Consider the following 16,787-nt stretch of genomic DNA (forward strand, 5'->3'; position numbering starts at 1 on the left):
TGACATTCAGGTGCTGAAAACGCCTTTTTAATGCCTAAAGGAATGATTGTGAGCTTTACTTACCATACATATTGGTCAAATGACGCCCTTTGCCGGAAGACTGTCTTTTTTTTTTCTTCAGTATCGGCAATGCAGAGACAATTTGTTGCGAAACACTGCCACTGCTGGTCATTCAGTATAATCTGCAGATGGAAAAGTCCACTGTTAGCACATTTACTAAAAGCAATACAAAAAAATCATGATTTTTATAAAGGGTAAACAGATCAATACTATGGAGTTTGTATTATTGTGAAAATCAGCAGCTCATTAGAAAATCAAATCTCGATTTGTGTTTTTAACCTACCATACTACTCTGAATCTCATGCCTCTTTTGCCAACACGCTCTAAACAACTGTAGAAGGTACATTAGGACATAGATAGAGATCTTTTTGCCAGCCAAGTGGCAGTGTACCCCTCTCACTTTATTTGTTTTAGGATATGGTACACCAGTAGCAATTAAGCCAGCTGATAAGTTGAGAGGTAGGGTTATGCTACAGTTAATGGGAATAATAAAAGCTATGAATAGCATGTTCATAATCATCATTTGAGCCAATTCCTAGCAGTTCAGCAATAGTGAAGTTGACTATAATGCTCAAACTCACGCTCGTTCAAATTTAGAGGTCGTATAAAGTGCCCTAATTTTGTACATTTTACCATCATAGCTGTCACTTGGGCGTCCGGTCTAACCTGCTACTCATTTCATTAGCAAGATAAATGTATCTTACTGCTTGCTAGGCAACAACAGAGTGGCCCTCACGTCAGACAACATCTTGCATTTAGCTTTATGATGTCAGCTTGCTAGGCAACAGATTGGCCCTCATGTCAGACAACATCTTGCTTTTGCTTTATGATGTCAGATCATCACTGGTCCAATTGTCCTTGTGGAAGCGGACCACACAGGAGGATGAGATATCAGAAGTTATGCAGTAGGTTGCTATCTCTATTCATGACTGCAAGGCAAGTCGGAGGCGGAATGGCAAATACTCTGAACCACTCAAAGCACTGTGGCCTTTTTGAAAGTGGGATGCAGATACAAAAACAGAGATTATCCTTACCAACAATCCTTCTTGAGTATCAGAGTCCAACATACAGAGTGCAGCGGAAGACGTTAAATGTGCTTCATTCCGTGAGAACGCAACTCTATAGTTCTACAGTGAGATAGCGCATTTCAGCCTCAAAGGAAGCAATGTCCTCAAACGGAACATTGTTGGCACCAGGATCTAAAGCAGGTTTAAGAAGCCTTGGATGCAGTCAGTCTTTTATTAACTATCATGACCGACACAATGTGATCCATAATACTTCCATTTTGGCAGAAATTACATTCAAGCACAGGCCCCCACTAGAAGGTAGTGATGACATTCAGGTGCTGAAAACGCCTTTTTAATGCCTAAAGGAATGATTGTGAGCTTTACTTACAATACATATTGGTCAAATGATGCCCTATGCCGGAAGACTGTCTTTTTTTTTTCTTCAGTATCGGCAATGCAGAGACAATTTGTTGCGAAACACTGCCACTGCTGGTCATTCAGTATAATCTGCAGATGGAAAAGTCCACTGTTAGCACATTTACTAAAAGCAATACAAAAAAATCATGCTTTTTATAAAGGGTAAACAGATCAATACTATGGAGTTTGTATTATTGTGAAAATCAGCAGCTCATTAGAAAATCAAATCTCGATTTGTGTTTTTAACCTACCATACTACTCTGAATCTCATGCCTCTTTTGCCAACACGCTCTAAACAACTGTAGAAGGTACATTAGGACATAGATAGAGATCTTTTTGCCAGCCAAGTGGCAGTGTACCCCTCTCACTTTATTTGTTTTAGGATATGGTACACCAGTAGCAATTAAGCCAGCTGATAAGTTGAGAGGTAGGGTTATGCTACAGTTAATGGGAATAATAAAAGCTATGAATAGCATGTTCATAATCATCATTTGAGCCAATTCCTAGCAGTTCAGCAATAGTGAAGTTGACTCTAGTGCTCAAACTCACGCTCGTTCAAATTTAGAGGTCTTATAAAGTGCCCTAATTTTGTGCATTTTACCATCATAGCTGTCACTTGGGCGTCCGGTCTACCCTGCTACTCATTTCATTAGCAAGATAAATGTATCTTACTGCTTGCTAGGCAACAACAGAGTGGCCCTCACGTCAGACAACATCTTGCATTTAGCTTTATGATGTCAGATCATCACTGGTCCAATTGTCCTTGTGGAAGCGGACCACACAGGAGGATGAGATATCAAAAGTTATGCAGTAGGTTGCTATCTCTATTCATGACTGCAAGGCAAGTCGGAGGCGGAATGGCAAATACTCTGAACCCCTCAAAGCACTGTGGCCTTTTTGAAAGTGGGATGCAGATATAAAAACAGAGATTATCCTTACCAACAATCCTTCTTGAGTATCAGAGTCCAACATACAGAGTGCAGCGGAAGACGTTAAATGTGCTTCATTCTGTGAGAATGCAACTCTATAGTTCTACAGTGAGATAGTGCATTTCAGCCTCAACGGAAGCAATGTCCTCAAACGGAACATTGGTGGCACCAGGATCTAAAGCAGGCTTAAGAAGCCTTGGATGCAGTCAGTCCTTTATTAACTATCATGACCGACACAATGTGATCCATAATACTTCCATTTTGGCAGAAATTACATTCAAGCACATGCCCCCACTAGAAGGTAGTGATGACATTCAGGTGCTGAAAACGCCTTTTTAATGCCTAAAGGAATGATTGTGAGCTTTACTTACCATACATATTGGTCAAATGACGCCCTTTGCCGGAAGACTGTCTTTTTTTTTTCTTCAGTATCGGCAATGCAGAGACAATTTGTTGCGAAACACTGCCACTGCTGGTCATTCAGTATAATCTGCAGATGGAAAAGTCCACTGTTAGCACATTTACTAAAAGCAATACAAAAAAATCATGCTTTTTATAAAGGGTAAACAGATCAATACTATGGAGTTTGTATTATTGTGAAAATCAGCAGCTCATTAGAAAATCAAATCTCGATTTGTGTTTTTAACCTACCATACTACTCTGAATCTCATGCCTCTTTTGCCAACACGCTCTAAACAACTGTAGAAGGTACATTAGGACATAGATAGAGATCTTTTTGCCAGCCAAGTGGCAGTGTACCCCTCTCACTTTATTTGTTTTAGGATATGGTACACCAGTAGCAATTAAGTCAGCTGATAAGTTGAGAGGTAGGGTTATGGTACAGTTAATGGGAATAATAAAAGCTATGAATAGCATGTTCATAATCATCATTTGAGCCAATTCCTAGCAGTTCAGCAATAGTGAAGTTGACTCTAATGCTCAAACTCACGCTCGTTCAAATTTAGAGGTCTTATAAAGTGCCCTAATTTTGTACATTTTACCATCATAGCTGTCACTTGGGCGTCCGGTCTACCCTGCTACTCATTTCATTAGCAAGATAAATGTATCTTACTGCTTGCTAGGCAACAACAGAGTGGCCCTCACGTTAGACAACATCTTGCATTTAGCTTTATGATGTCAGCTTGCTAGGCAACAGATTGGCCCTCATGTCAGACAACATCTTGCTTTTGCTTTATGATGTCAGATCATCACTGGTCCAATTGTCCTTGTGGAAGCGGACCACACAGGAGGATGAGATATCAGAAGTTATGCAGTAGGTTGCTATCTCTATTCATGACTGCAAGGCAAGTCGGAGGCAGAATGGCAAATACTCTGAACCACTCAAAGCACTGTGGCCTTTTTGAAAGTGGGATGCAGATACAAAAACAGAGATTATCCTTACCAACAATCCTTCTTGAGTATCAGAGTCCAACATACAGAGTGCAGCGGAAGACGTTAAATGTGCTTTATTCCGTGAGAACGCAACTCTATAGTTCTACAGTGAGATAGTGCATTTTAGCCTCAAAGGAAGCAATGTCCTCAAACGGAACATTGGTGGCACCAGGATCTAAAGCAGGCTTAAGAAGCCTTGGATGCAGTCAGTCTTTTATTAACTATCATGACCGACACAATGTTATCCATAATACTTCCATCTTGGCAGAAATTACATTCAAGCACAGGCCCCCACTAGAAGGTAGTTATGACATTCAGGTGCTGAAAACACCTTTTTAATGCCTAAAGGAATGATTGTGAGCTTTACTTACCATACATATTGGTCAAATGATGCCCTATGCCGGAAGACTGTCTTTTTATTTCTTCAGTATCGGCAATGCAGAGACAATTTGTTGCGAAACACTGCCACTGCTGGTCATTCAGTATAATCTGCAGATGGAAAAGTCCACTGTTAGCACATTTACTAAAAGCAATACAAAAAAATCATGCTTTTTATAAAGGGTAAACAGATCAATACTATGGAGTTTGTATTATTGTGAAAATCAGCAGCTCATTAGAAAATCAAATCTCGATTTGTGTTTTTAACCTACCATACTACTCTGAATCTCATGCCTCTTTTGCCAACACGCTCTAAACAACTGTAGAAGGTACATTAGGACATAGATAGAGATCTTTTTGCCAGCCAAGTGGCAGTGTACCCCTCTCACTTTATTTGTTTTAGGATATGGTACACCAGTAGCAATTAAGTCAGCTGATAAGTTGAGAGGTAGGGTTATGGTACAGTTAATGGGAATAATAAAAGCTATGAATAGCATGTTCATAATCATCATTTGAGCCAATTCCTAGCAGTTCAGCAATAGTGAAGTTGACTCTAATGCTCAAACTCACGCTCGTTCAAATTTAGAGGTCTTATAAAGTGCCCTAATTTTGTACATTTTACCATCATAGCTGTCACTTGGGCGTCCGGTCTACCCTGCTACTCATTTCATTAGCAAGATAAATGTATCTTACTGCTTGCTAGGCAACAACAGAGTGGCCCTCACGTTAGACAACATCTTGCATTTAGCTTTATGATGTCAGCTTGCTAGGCAACAGATTGGCCCTCATGTCAGACAACATCTTGCTTTTGCTTTATGATGTCAGATCATCACTGGTCCAATTGTCCTTGTGGAAGCGGACCACACAGGAGGATGAGATATCAGAAGTTATGCAGTAGGTTGCTATCTCTATTCATGACTGCAAGGCAAGTCGGAGGCAGAATGGCAAATACTCTGAACCACTCAAAGCACTGTGGCCTTTTTGAAAGTGGGATGCAGATACAAAAACAGAGATTATCCTTACCAACAATCCTTCTTGAGTATCAGAGTCCAACATACAGAGTGCAGCGGAAGACGTTAAGTGTGCTTTATTCCGTGAGAACGCAACTCTATAGTTCTACAGTGAGATAGTGCATTTTAGCCTCAAAGGAAGCAATGTCCTCAAACGGAACATTGGTGGCACCAGGATCTAAAGCAGGCTTAAGAAGCCTTGGATGCAGTCAGTCTTTTATTAACTATCATGACCGACACAATGTTATCCATAATACTTCCATCTTGGCAGAAATTACATTCAAGCACAGGCCCCCACTAGAAGGTAGTTATGACATTCAGGTGCTGAAAACACCTTTTTAATGCCTGAAGGAATGATTGTGAGCTTTACTTACCATACATATTGGTCAAATGATGCCCTATGCCGGAAGACTGTCTTTTTATTTCTTCAGTATCGGCAATGCAGAGACAATTTGTTGCGAAACACTGCCACTGCTGGTCATTCAGTATAATCTGCAGATGGAAAAGTCCACTGTTAGCACATTTACTACAAGCAATACAAAAAATCATGCTTTTTATAAAGGGTAAACAGATCAATACTATGGAGTTTGTATTATTGTGAAAATCAGCAGCTCATTAGAAAATCAAATCTCGATTTGTGTTTTTAACCTACCATACTACTCTGAGTCTCATGCCTCTTTTGCCAACACGCTCTAAACAACTGTAGAAGGTACATTAGGACATAGATAGAGATCTTTTTGCCAGCCAAGTGGCAGCGTACCCCTCTCACTTTATTTGTTTTAGGATATGGTACAACAGTAGCAATTAAGCCAGCTGATAAGTTGAGAGGTAGGGTTATGCTACAGTTAATGGGAATAATAAAAGCTATGAATAGCATGTTCATAATCATCATTTGAGCCAATTCCTAGCAGTTCAGCAATAGTGAAGTTGACTCTAATGCTCAAACTCACGCTCGTTCAAATTTAGAGGTCTTATAAAGTGCCCTCATTTTGTACATTTTACCATCATAGCTGTCACTTGGGCGTCCGGTCTACCATGCTACTCATTTCATTAGCAAGATAAATGTATCTTACTGCTTGCTAGGCAACAACAGAGTGGCCCTCACGTCAGACAACATCTTGCATTTAGCTTTATGATGTCAGCTTGCTAGGCAACAGATTGGCCCTCATGTCAGACAACATCTTGCTTTTGCTTTATGATGTCAGATCATCACTGGTCCAATTGTCCTTGTGGAAGCGGACCACACAGGAGGATGAGATATCAGAAGTTATGCAGTAGGTTGCTATCTCTATTCATGACTGCAAGGCAAGTCGGAGGCGGAATGGCAAATACTCTGAACCACTCAAAGCACTGTGGCCTTTTTGAAAGTGGGATGCAGATACAAAAACAGAGATTATCCTTACCAACAATCCTTCTTGAGTATCAGAGTCCAACATACAGAGTGCAGCGGAAGACGTTAAATGTGCTTTATTCCGTGAGAACGCAACTCTATAGTTCTACAGTGAGATAGTGCATTTCAGCCTCAAAGGAAGCAATGTCCTCAAACGGAACATTGGTGGCACCAGGATCTAAAGCAGGCTTAAGAAGCCTTGGATGCAGTCAGTCTTTTATTAACTATCATGACCGACACAATGTTATCCATAATACTTCCATCTTGGCAGAAATTACATTCAAGCACAGGCCCCCACTAGAAGGTAGTTATGGCATTCAGGTGCTGAAAACACCTTTTTAATGCCTAAAGGAATGATTGTGAGCTTTACTTACCATACATATTGGTCAAATGATGCCCTATGCCGGAAGACTGTCTTTTTATTTCTTCAGTATCGGCAATGCGGAGACAATTTGTTGCGAAACACTGCCACTGCTGGTCATTCAGTATAATCTGCAGATGGAAAAGTCCACTGTTAGCACATTTACTACAAGCAATACAAAAAATCATGCTTTTTATAAAGGGTAAACAGATCAATACTATGGAGTTTGTATTATTGTGAAAATCAGCAGCTCATTAGAAAATCAAATCTCGATTTGTGTTTTTAACCTACCATACTACTCTGAGTCTCATGCCTCTTTTGCCAACACGCTCTAAACAACTGTAGAAGGTACATTAGGAAATAGAGATGTTTTTGCCAGCCAAGTGGCAGTGTACCCCTCTCACTTTATTTGTTTTAGGATATGGTACACCAGTAGCAATTAAGTCAGCTGATAAGTTGAGAGGTAGGGTTATGGTACAGTTAATGGGAATAATAAAAGCTATGAATAGCATGTTCATAATCATCATTTGAGCCAATTCCTAGCAGTTCAGCAATAGTGAAGTTGACTCTAATGCTCAAACTCACGCTCGTTCAAATTTAGAGGTCTTATAAAGTGCCCTAATTTTGTACATTTTACCATCATAGCTGTCACTTGGGCGTCCGGTCTACCCTGCTACTCATTTCATTAGCAAGATAAATGTATCTTACTGCTTGCTAGGCAACAACAGAGTGGCCCTCACGTTAGACAACATCTTGCATTTAGCTTTATGATGTCAGCTTGCTAGGCAACAGATTGGCCCTCATGTCAGACAACATCTTGCTTTTGCTTTATGATGTCAGATCATCACTGGTCCAATTGTCCTTGTGGAAGCGGACCACACAGGAGGATGAGATATCAGAAGTTATGCAGTAGGTTGCTATCTCTATTCATGACTGCAAGGCAAGTCGGAGGCAGAATGGCAAATACTCTGAACCACTCAAAGCACTGTGGCCTTTTTGAAAGTGGGATGCAGATACAAAAACAGAGATTATCCTTACCAACAATCCTTCTTGAGTATCAGAGTCCAACATACAGAGTGCAGCGGAAGACGTTAAATGTGCTTTATTCCGTGAGAACGCAACTCTATAGTTCTACAGTGAGATAGTGCATTTTAGCCTCAAAGGAAGCAATGTCCTCAAACGGAACATTGGTGGCACCAGGATCTAAAGCAGGCTTAAGAAGCCTTGGATGCAGTCAGTCTTTTATTAACTATCATGACCGACACAATGTTATCCATAATACTTCCATCTTGGCAGAAATTACATTCAAGCACAGGCCCCCACTAGAAGGTAGTTATGACATTCAGGTGCTGAAAACACCTTTTTAATGCCTAAAGGAATGATTGTGAGCTTTACTTACCATACATATTGGTCAAATGATGCCCTATGCCGGAAGACTGTCTTTTTATTTCTTCAGTATCGGCAATGCAGAGACAATTTGTTGCGAAACACTGCCACTGCTGGTCATTCAGTATAATCTGCAGATGGAAAAGTCCACTGTTAGCACATTTACTAAAAGCAATACAAAAAAATCATGCTTTTTATAAAGGGTAAACAGATCAATACTATGGAGTTTGTATTATTGTGAAAATCAGCAGCTCATTAGAAAATCAAATCTCGATTTGTGTTTTTAACCTACCATACTACTCTGAATCTCATGCCTCTTTTGCCAACACGCTCTAAACAACTGTAGAAGGTACATTAGGACATAGATAGAGATCTTTTTGCCAGCCAAGTGGCAGTGTACCCCTCTCACTTTATTTGTTTTAGGATATGGTACACCAGTAGCAATTAAGTCAGCTGATAAGTTGAGAGGTAGGGTTATGGTACAGTTAATGGGAATAATAAAAGCTATGAATAGCATGTTCATAATCATCATTTGAGCCAATTCCTAGCAGTTCAGCAATAGTGAAGTTGACTCTAATGCTCAAACTCACGCTCGTTCAAATTTAGAGGTCTTATAAAGTGCCCTAATTTTGTACATTTTACCATCATAGCTGTCACTTGGGCGTCCGGTCTACCCTGCTACTCATTTCATTAGCAAGATAAATGTATCTTACTGCTTGCTAGGCAACAACAGAGTGGCCCTCACGTTAGACAACATCTTGCATTTAGCTTTATGATGTCAGCTTGCTAGGCAACAGATTGGCCCTCATGTCAGACAACATCTTGCTTTTGCTTTATGATGTCAGATCATCACTGGTCCAATTGTCCTTGTGGAAGCGGACCACACAGGAGGATGAGATATCAGAAGTTATGCAGTAGGTTGCTATCTCTATTCATGACTGCAAGGCAAGTCGGAGGCAGAATGGCAAATACTCTGAACCACTCAAAGCACTGTGGCCTTTTTGAAAGTGGGATGCAGATACAAAAACAGAGATTATCCTTACCAACAATCCTTCTTGAGTATCAGAGTCCAACATACAGAGTGCAGCGGAAGACGTTAAGTGTGCTTTATTCCGTGAGAACGCAACTCTATAGTTCTACAGTGAGATAGTGCATTTTAGCCTCAAAGGAAGCAATGTCCTCAAACGGAACATTGGTGGCACCAGGATCTAAAGCAGGCTTAAGAAGCCTTGGATGCAGTCAGTCTTTTATTAACTATCATGACCGACACAATGTTATCCATAATACTTCCATCTTGGCAGAAATTACATTCAAGCACAGGCCCCCACTAGAAGGTAGTTATGACATTCAGGTGCTGAAAACACCTTTTTAATGCCTGAAGGAATGATTGTGAGCTTTACTTACCATACATATTGGTCAAATGATGCCCTATGCCGGAAGACTGTCTTTTTATTTCTTCAGTATCGGCAATGCAGAGACAATTTGTTGCGAAACACTGCCACTGCTGGTCATTCAGTATAATCTGCAGATGGAAAAGTCCACTGTTAGCACATTTACTACAAGCAATACAAAAAATCATGCTTTTTATAAAGGGTAAACAGATCAATACTATGGAGTTTGTATTATTGTGAAAATCAGCAGCTCATTAGAAAATCAAATCTCGATTTGTGTTTTTAACCTACCATACTACTCTGAGTCTCATGCCTCTTTTGCCAACACGCTCTAAACAACTGTAGAAGGTACATTAGGACATAGATAGAGATCTTTTTGCCAGCCAAGTGGCAGCGTACCCCTCTCACTTTATTTGTTTTAGGATATGGTACAACAGTAGCAATTAAGCCAGCTGATAAGTTGAGAGGTAGGGTTATGCTACAGTTAATGGGAATAATAAAAGCTATGAATAGCATGTTCATAATCATCATTTGAGCCAATTCCTAGCAGTTCAGCAATAGTGAAGTTGACTCTAATGCTCAAACTCACGCTCGTTCAAATTTAGAGGTCTTATAAAGTGCCCTCATTTTGTACATTTTACCATCATAGCTGTCACTTGGGCGTCCGGTCTACCATGCTACTCATTTCATTAGCAAGATAAATGTATCTTACTGCTTGCTAGGCAACAACAGAGTGGCCCTCACGTCAGACAACATCTTGCATTTAGCTTTATGATGTCAGCTTGCTAGGCAACAGATTGGCCCTCATGTCAGACAACATCTTGCTTTTGCTTTATGATGTCAGATCATCACTGGTCCAATTGTCCTTGTGGAAGCGGACCACACAGGAGGATGAGATATCAGAAGTTATGCAGTAGGTTGCTATCTCTATTCATGACTGCAAGGCAAGTCGGAGGCGGAATGGCAAATACTCTGAACCACTCAAAGCACTGTGGCCTTTTTGAAAGTGGGATGCAGATACAAAAACAGAGATTATCCTTACCAACAATCCTTCTTGAGTATCAGAGTCCAACATACAGAGTGCAGCGGAAGACGTTAAATGTGCTTTATTCCGTGAGAACGCAACTCTATAGTTCTACAGTGAGATAGTGCATTTCAGCCTCAAAGGAAGCAATGTCCTCAAACGGAACATTGGTGGCACCAGGATCTAAAGCAGGCTTAAGAAGCCTTGGATGCAGTCAGTCTTTTATTAACTATCATGACCGACACAATGTTATCCATAATACTTCCATCTTGGCAGAAATTACATTCAAGCACAGGCCCCCACTAGAAGGTAGTTATGGCATTCAGGTGCTGAAAACACCTTTTTAATGCCTAAAGGAATGATTGTGAGCTTTACTTACCATACATATTGGTCAAATGATGCCCTATGCCGGAAGACTGTCTTTTTATTTCTTCAGTATCGGCAATGCGGAGACAATTTGTTGCGAAACACTACCACTGCTGGTCATTCAGTATAATCTGCAGATGGAAAAGTCCACTGTTAGCACATTTACTACAAGCAATACAAAAAATCATGCTTTTTATAAAGGGTAAACAGATCAATACTATGGAGTTTGTATTATTGTGAAAATCAGCAGCTCATTAGAAAATCAAATCTCGATTTGTGTTTTTAACCTACCATACTACTCTGAGTCTCATGCCTCTTTTGCCAACACGCTCTAAACAACTGTAGAAGGTACATTAGGAAATAGAGATGTTTTTGCCAGCCAAGTGGCAGCGTACCCCTCTCACTTTATTTGTTTTAGGATATGGTACACCAGTAGCAATTAAGCCAGCTGATAAGTTGAGAGGTAGGGTTATGCTACAGTTAATGGGAATAATAAAAGCTATGAATAGCATGTTCATAATCATCATTTGAGCCAATTCCTAGCAGTTCAGCAATAGTGAAGTTGACTCTAATGCTCAAACTCACGCTCGTTCTAATTTAGAGGTCTTATAAAGTGCCCTCATTTTGTACATTTTACCATCATAGCTGTCACTTGGGCGTCCGGTCTACCATGCTACTCATTTCCTTAGCAAGATAAATGTATCTTACTGCTTGCTAGGCAACAACAGAGTGGCCCTCACGTCAGACAACATCTTGCATTTAGCTTTATGATGTCAGCTTGCTAGGCAACAGATTGGCCCTCATGTCAGACAACATCTTGCTTTTGCTTTATGATGTCAGATCATCACTGGTCCAATTGTCCTTGTGGAAGCGGACCACACAGGAGGATGAGATATCAGAAGTTATGCAGTAGGTTGCTATCTCTATTCATGACTGCAAGGCAAGTCGGAGGCGGAATGGCAAATACTCTGAACCACTCAAAGCACTGTGGCCTTTTTGAAAGTGGGATGCAGATACAAAAACAGAGATTATCCTTACCAACAATCCTTCTTGAGTATCAGAGTCCAACATACAGAGTGCAGCGGAAGACGTTAAGTGTGCTTTATTCCGTGAGAACGCAACTCTATAGTTCTACAGTGAGATAGTGCATTTCAGCCTCAAAGTAAGCAATGTCCTCAAACGGAACATTGGTGGCACCAGGATCTAAAGCAGGCTTAAGAAGCCTTGGATGCAGTCAGTCTTTTATTAACTATCATGACCGACACAATGTTATCCATAATACTTCCATCTTGGCAGAAATTACATTCAAGCACAGGCCCCCACTAGAAGGTAGTTATGACATTCAGGTGCTGAAAACACCTTTTTAATGCCTAAAGGAATGATTGTGAGCTTTACTTACCATACATATTGGTCAAATGATGCCCTATGCCGGAAGACTGTCTTTTTATTTCTTCAGTATCGGCAATGCAGAGACAATTTGTTGCGAAACACTGCCACTGCTGGTCATTCAGTATAATCTGCAGATGGAAAAGTCCACTGTTAGCACATTTACTACAAGCAATACAAAAAATCATGCTTTTTATAAAGGGTAAACAGATCAATACTATGGAGTTTGTATTATTGTGAAAATCAGCAGCTCATTAGAAAATCAAATCTCGATTTGTGTTTTTAACCTACCATACTACTCTGAGTCTCATGCCTCTTTTGCCAACACGCTCTAAACAACTGTAGAAGGTACATTAGGAAATAGAGATGTTTTTGCCAGCCAAGTGGCAGCGTACCCCTCTCACTTTATTTGTTTTAGGATATGGTACACCAGTAGCAATTAAGCCAGCTGATAAGTTGAGAGGTAGGGTTATGCTACAGTTAATGGGAATAATAAAAGCTATGAATAGCATGTTCATAATCATCATTTGAGCCAATTCCTAGCAGTTCAGCAATAGTGAAGTTGACTCTAATGCTCAAACTCAAGCTCGTTCAAATTTAGAGGTCGTATAAAGTGCCCTAATTTTGTACATTTTACCATCATAGCTGTCACTTGGGCGTCCGGTCTAACCTGCTACTCATTTCATTAGCAAGATAAATGTATCTTACTGCTTGCTAGGCAACAACAGAGTGGCCCTCACGTCAGACAACATCTTGCATTTAGCTTTATGATGTCAGCTTGCTAGGCAACAGATTGGCCCTCATGTCAGACAACATCTTGCTTTTGCTTTATGATGTCAGATCATCACTGGTCCAATTGTCCTTGTGGAAGCGGACCACACAGGAGGATGAGATATCAGAAGTTATGCAGTAGGTTGCTATCTCTATTCATGACTGCAAGGCAAGTCGGAGGCGGAATGGCAAATACTCTGAACCACTCAAAGCACTGTGGCCTTTTTGAAAGTGGGATGCAGATACAAAAACAGAGATTATCCTTACCAACAATCCTTCTTGAGTATCAGAGTCCAACATACAGAGTGCAGCGGAAGACGTTAAATGTGCTTCATTCCGTGAGAACGCAACTCTATAGTTCTACAGTGAGATAGCGCATTTCAGCCTCAAAGGAAGCAATGTCCTCAAACGGAACATTGTTGGCACCAGGATCTAAAGCAGGTTTAAGAAGCCTTGGATGCAGTCAGTCTTTTATTAACTATCATGACCGACACAATGTGATCCATAATACTTCCATTTTGGCAGAAATTACATTCAAGCACAGGCCCCCACTAGAAGGTAGTGATGACATTCAGGTGCTGAAAACGCCTTTTTAATGCCTAAAGGAATGATTGTGAGCTTTACTTACCATACATATTGGTCAAATGATGCCCTATGCCGGAAGACTGTCTTTTTTTTTTCTTCAGTATCGGCAATGCAGAGACAATTTGTTGCGAAACACTGCCACTGCTGGTCATTCAGTATAATCTGCAGATGGAAAAGTCCACTGTTAGCACATTTACTACAAGCAATACAAAAAATCATGCTTTTTATAAAGGGTAAACAGATCAATACTATGGAGTTTGTATTATTGTGAAAATCAGCAGCTCATTAGAAAATCAAATCTCGATTTGTGTTTTTAACCTACCATACTACTCTGAATCTCATGCCTCTTTTGCCAACACGATCTAAACAACTGTAGAAGGTACATTAGGACATAGATAGAGATCTTTTTGCCAGCCAAGTGGCAGTGTACCCCTCTCACTTTATTTGTTTTAGGATATGGTACACCAGTAGCAATTAAGCCAGCTGATAAGTTGAGAGGTAGGGTTATGCTACAGTTAATGGGAATAATAAAAGCTATGAATAGCATGTTCATAATCATCATTTGAGCCAATTCCTAGCAGTTCAGCAATAGTGAAGTTGACTCTAGTGCTCAAACTCACGCTCGTTCAAATTTAGAGGTCTTATAAAGTGCCCTAATTTTGTGCATTTTACCATCATAGCTGTCACTTGGGCGTCCGGTCTACCCTGCTACTCATTTCATTAGCAAGATAAATGTATCTTACTGCTTGCTAGGCAACAACAGAGTGGCCCTCACGTCAGACAACAACTTGCATTTAGCTTTATGATGTCAGCTTGCTAGGCAACAGATTGGCCCTCATGTCAGACAACATCTTGCTTTTGCTTTATGATGTCAGATCATCACTGGTCCAATTGTCCTTGTGGAAGCGGACCACACAGGAGGATGAGATATCAGAAGTTATGCAGTAGGTTGCTATCTCTATTCATGACTGCAAGGCAAGTCGGAGGCGGAATGGCAAATACTCTGAACCACTCAAAGCACTGTGGCCATTTTGAAAGTGGGATGCAGATACAAAAACAGAGATTATCCTTACCAACAATCCTTCTTGAGTATCAGAGTCCAACATACAGAGTGCAGCGGAAGACGTTAAATGTGCTTCATTCCGTGAGAACGCAACTCTATAGTTCTACAGTGAGATAGCGCATTTCAGCCTCAAAGGAAGCAATGTCCTCAAACGGAACATTGTTGGCACCAGGATCTAAAGCAGGTTTAAGAAGCCTTGGATGCAGTCAGTCTTTTATTAACTATCATGACCGACACAATGTGATCCATAATACTTCCATTTTGGCAGAAATTACATTCAAGCACAGGCCCCCACTAGAAGGTAGTGATGACATTCAGGTGCTGAAAACGCCTTTTTAATGCCTAAAGGAATGATTGTGAGCTTTACTTACAATACATATTGGTCAAATGATGCCCTATGCCGGAAGACTGTCTTTTTTTTTTCTTCAGTATCGGCAATGCAGAGACAATTTGTTGCGAAACACTGCCACTGCTGGTCATTCAGTATAATCTGCAGATGGAAAAGTCCACTGTTAGCACATTTACTAAAAGCAATACAAAAAAATCATGCTTTTTATAAAGGGTAAACAGATCAATACTATGGAGTTTGTATTATTGTGAAAATCAGCAGCTCATTAGAAAATCAAATCTCGATTTGTGTTTTTAACCTACCATACTACTCTGAATCTCATGCCTCTTTTGCCAACACGCTCTAAACAACTGTAGAAGGTACATTAGGACATAGATAGAGATCTTTTTGCCAGCCAAGTGGCAGTGTACCCCTCTCACTTTATTTGTTTTAGGATATGGTACACCAGTAGCAATTAAGCCAGCTGATAAGTTGAGAGGTAGGGTTATGCTACAGTTAATGGGAATAATAAAAGCTATGAATAGCATGTTCATAATCATCATTTGAGCCAATTCCTAGCAGTTCAGCAATAGTGAAGTTGACTCTAGTGCTCAAACTCACGCTCGTTCAAATTTAGAGGTCTTATAAAGTGCCCTAATTTTGTGCATTTTACCATCATAGCTGTCACTTAGGCGTCCGGTCTACCCTGCTACTCATTTCATTAGCAAGATAAATGTATCTTACTGCTTGCTAGGCAACAACAGAGTGGCCCTCACGTCAGACAACATCTTGCATTTAGCTTTATGATGTCAGATCATCACTGGTCCAATTGTCCTTGTGGAAGCGGACCACACAGGAGTATGAGATATCAAAAGTTATGCAGTAGGTTGCTATCTCTATTCATGACTGCAAGGCAAGTCGGAGGCGGAATGGCAAATACTCTGAACCCCTCAAAGCACTGTGGCCTTTTTGAAAGTGGGATGCAGATACAAAAACAGAGATTATCCTTACCAACAATCCTTCTTGAGTATCAGAGTCCAACATACAGAGTGCAGCGGAAGACGTTAAATGTGCTTCATTCTGTGAGAATGCAACTCTATAGTTCTACAGTGAGATAGTGCATTTCAGCCTCAACGGAAGCAATGTCCTCAAACGGAACATTGGTGGCACCAGGATCTAAAGCAGGCTTAAGAAGCCTTGGATGCAGTCAGTCCTTTATTAACTATCATGACCGACACAATGTGATCCATAATACTTCCATTTTGGCAGAAATTACATTCAAGCACATGCCCCCACTAGAAGGTAGTGATGACATTCAGGTGCTGAAAACGCCTTTTTAATGCCTAAAGGAATGATTGTGAGCTTTACTTACCATACATATTGGTCAAATGACGCCCTTTGCCGGAAGACTGTCTTTTTTTTTTCTTCAGTATCGGCAATGCAGAGACAATTTGTTGCGAAACACTGCCACTGCTGGTCATTCAGTATAATCTGCAGATGGAAAAGTCCACTGTTAGCACATTTACTAAAAGCAATACAAAAA

The sequence above is a fragment of the Lissotriton vulgaris genome, chromosome 12, assembly GCF_964263255.1.
Source record: "Lissotriton vulgaris chromosome 12, aLisVul1.2, whole genome shotgun sequence".
NCBI lineage: Eukaryota > Metazoa > Chordata > Amphibia > Caudata > Salamandridae > Lissotriton > Lissotriton vulgaris.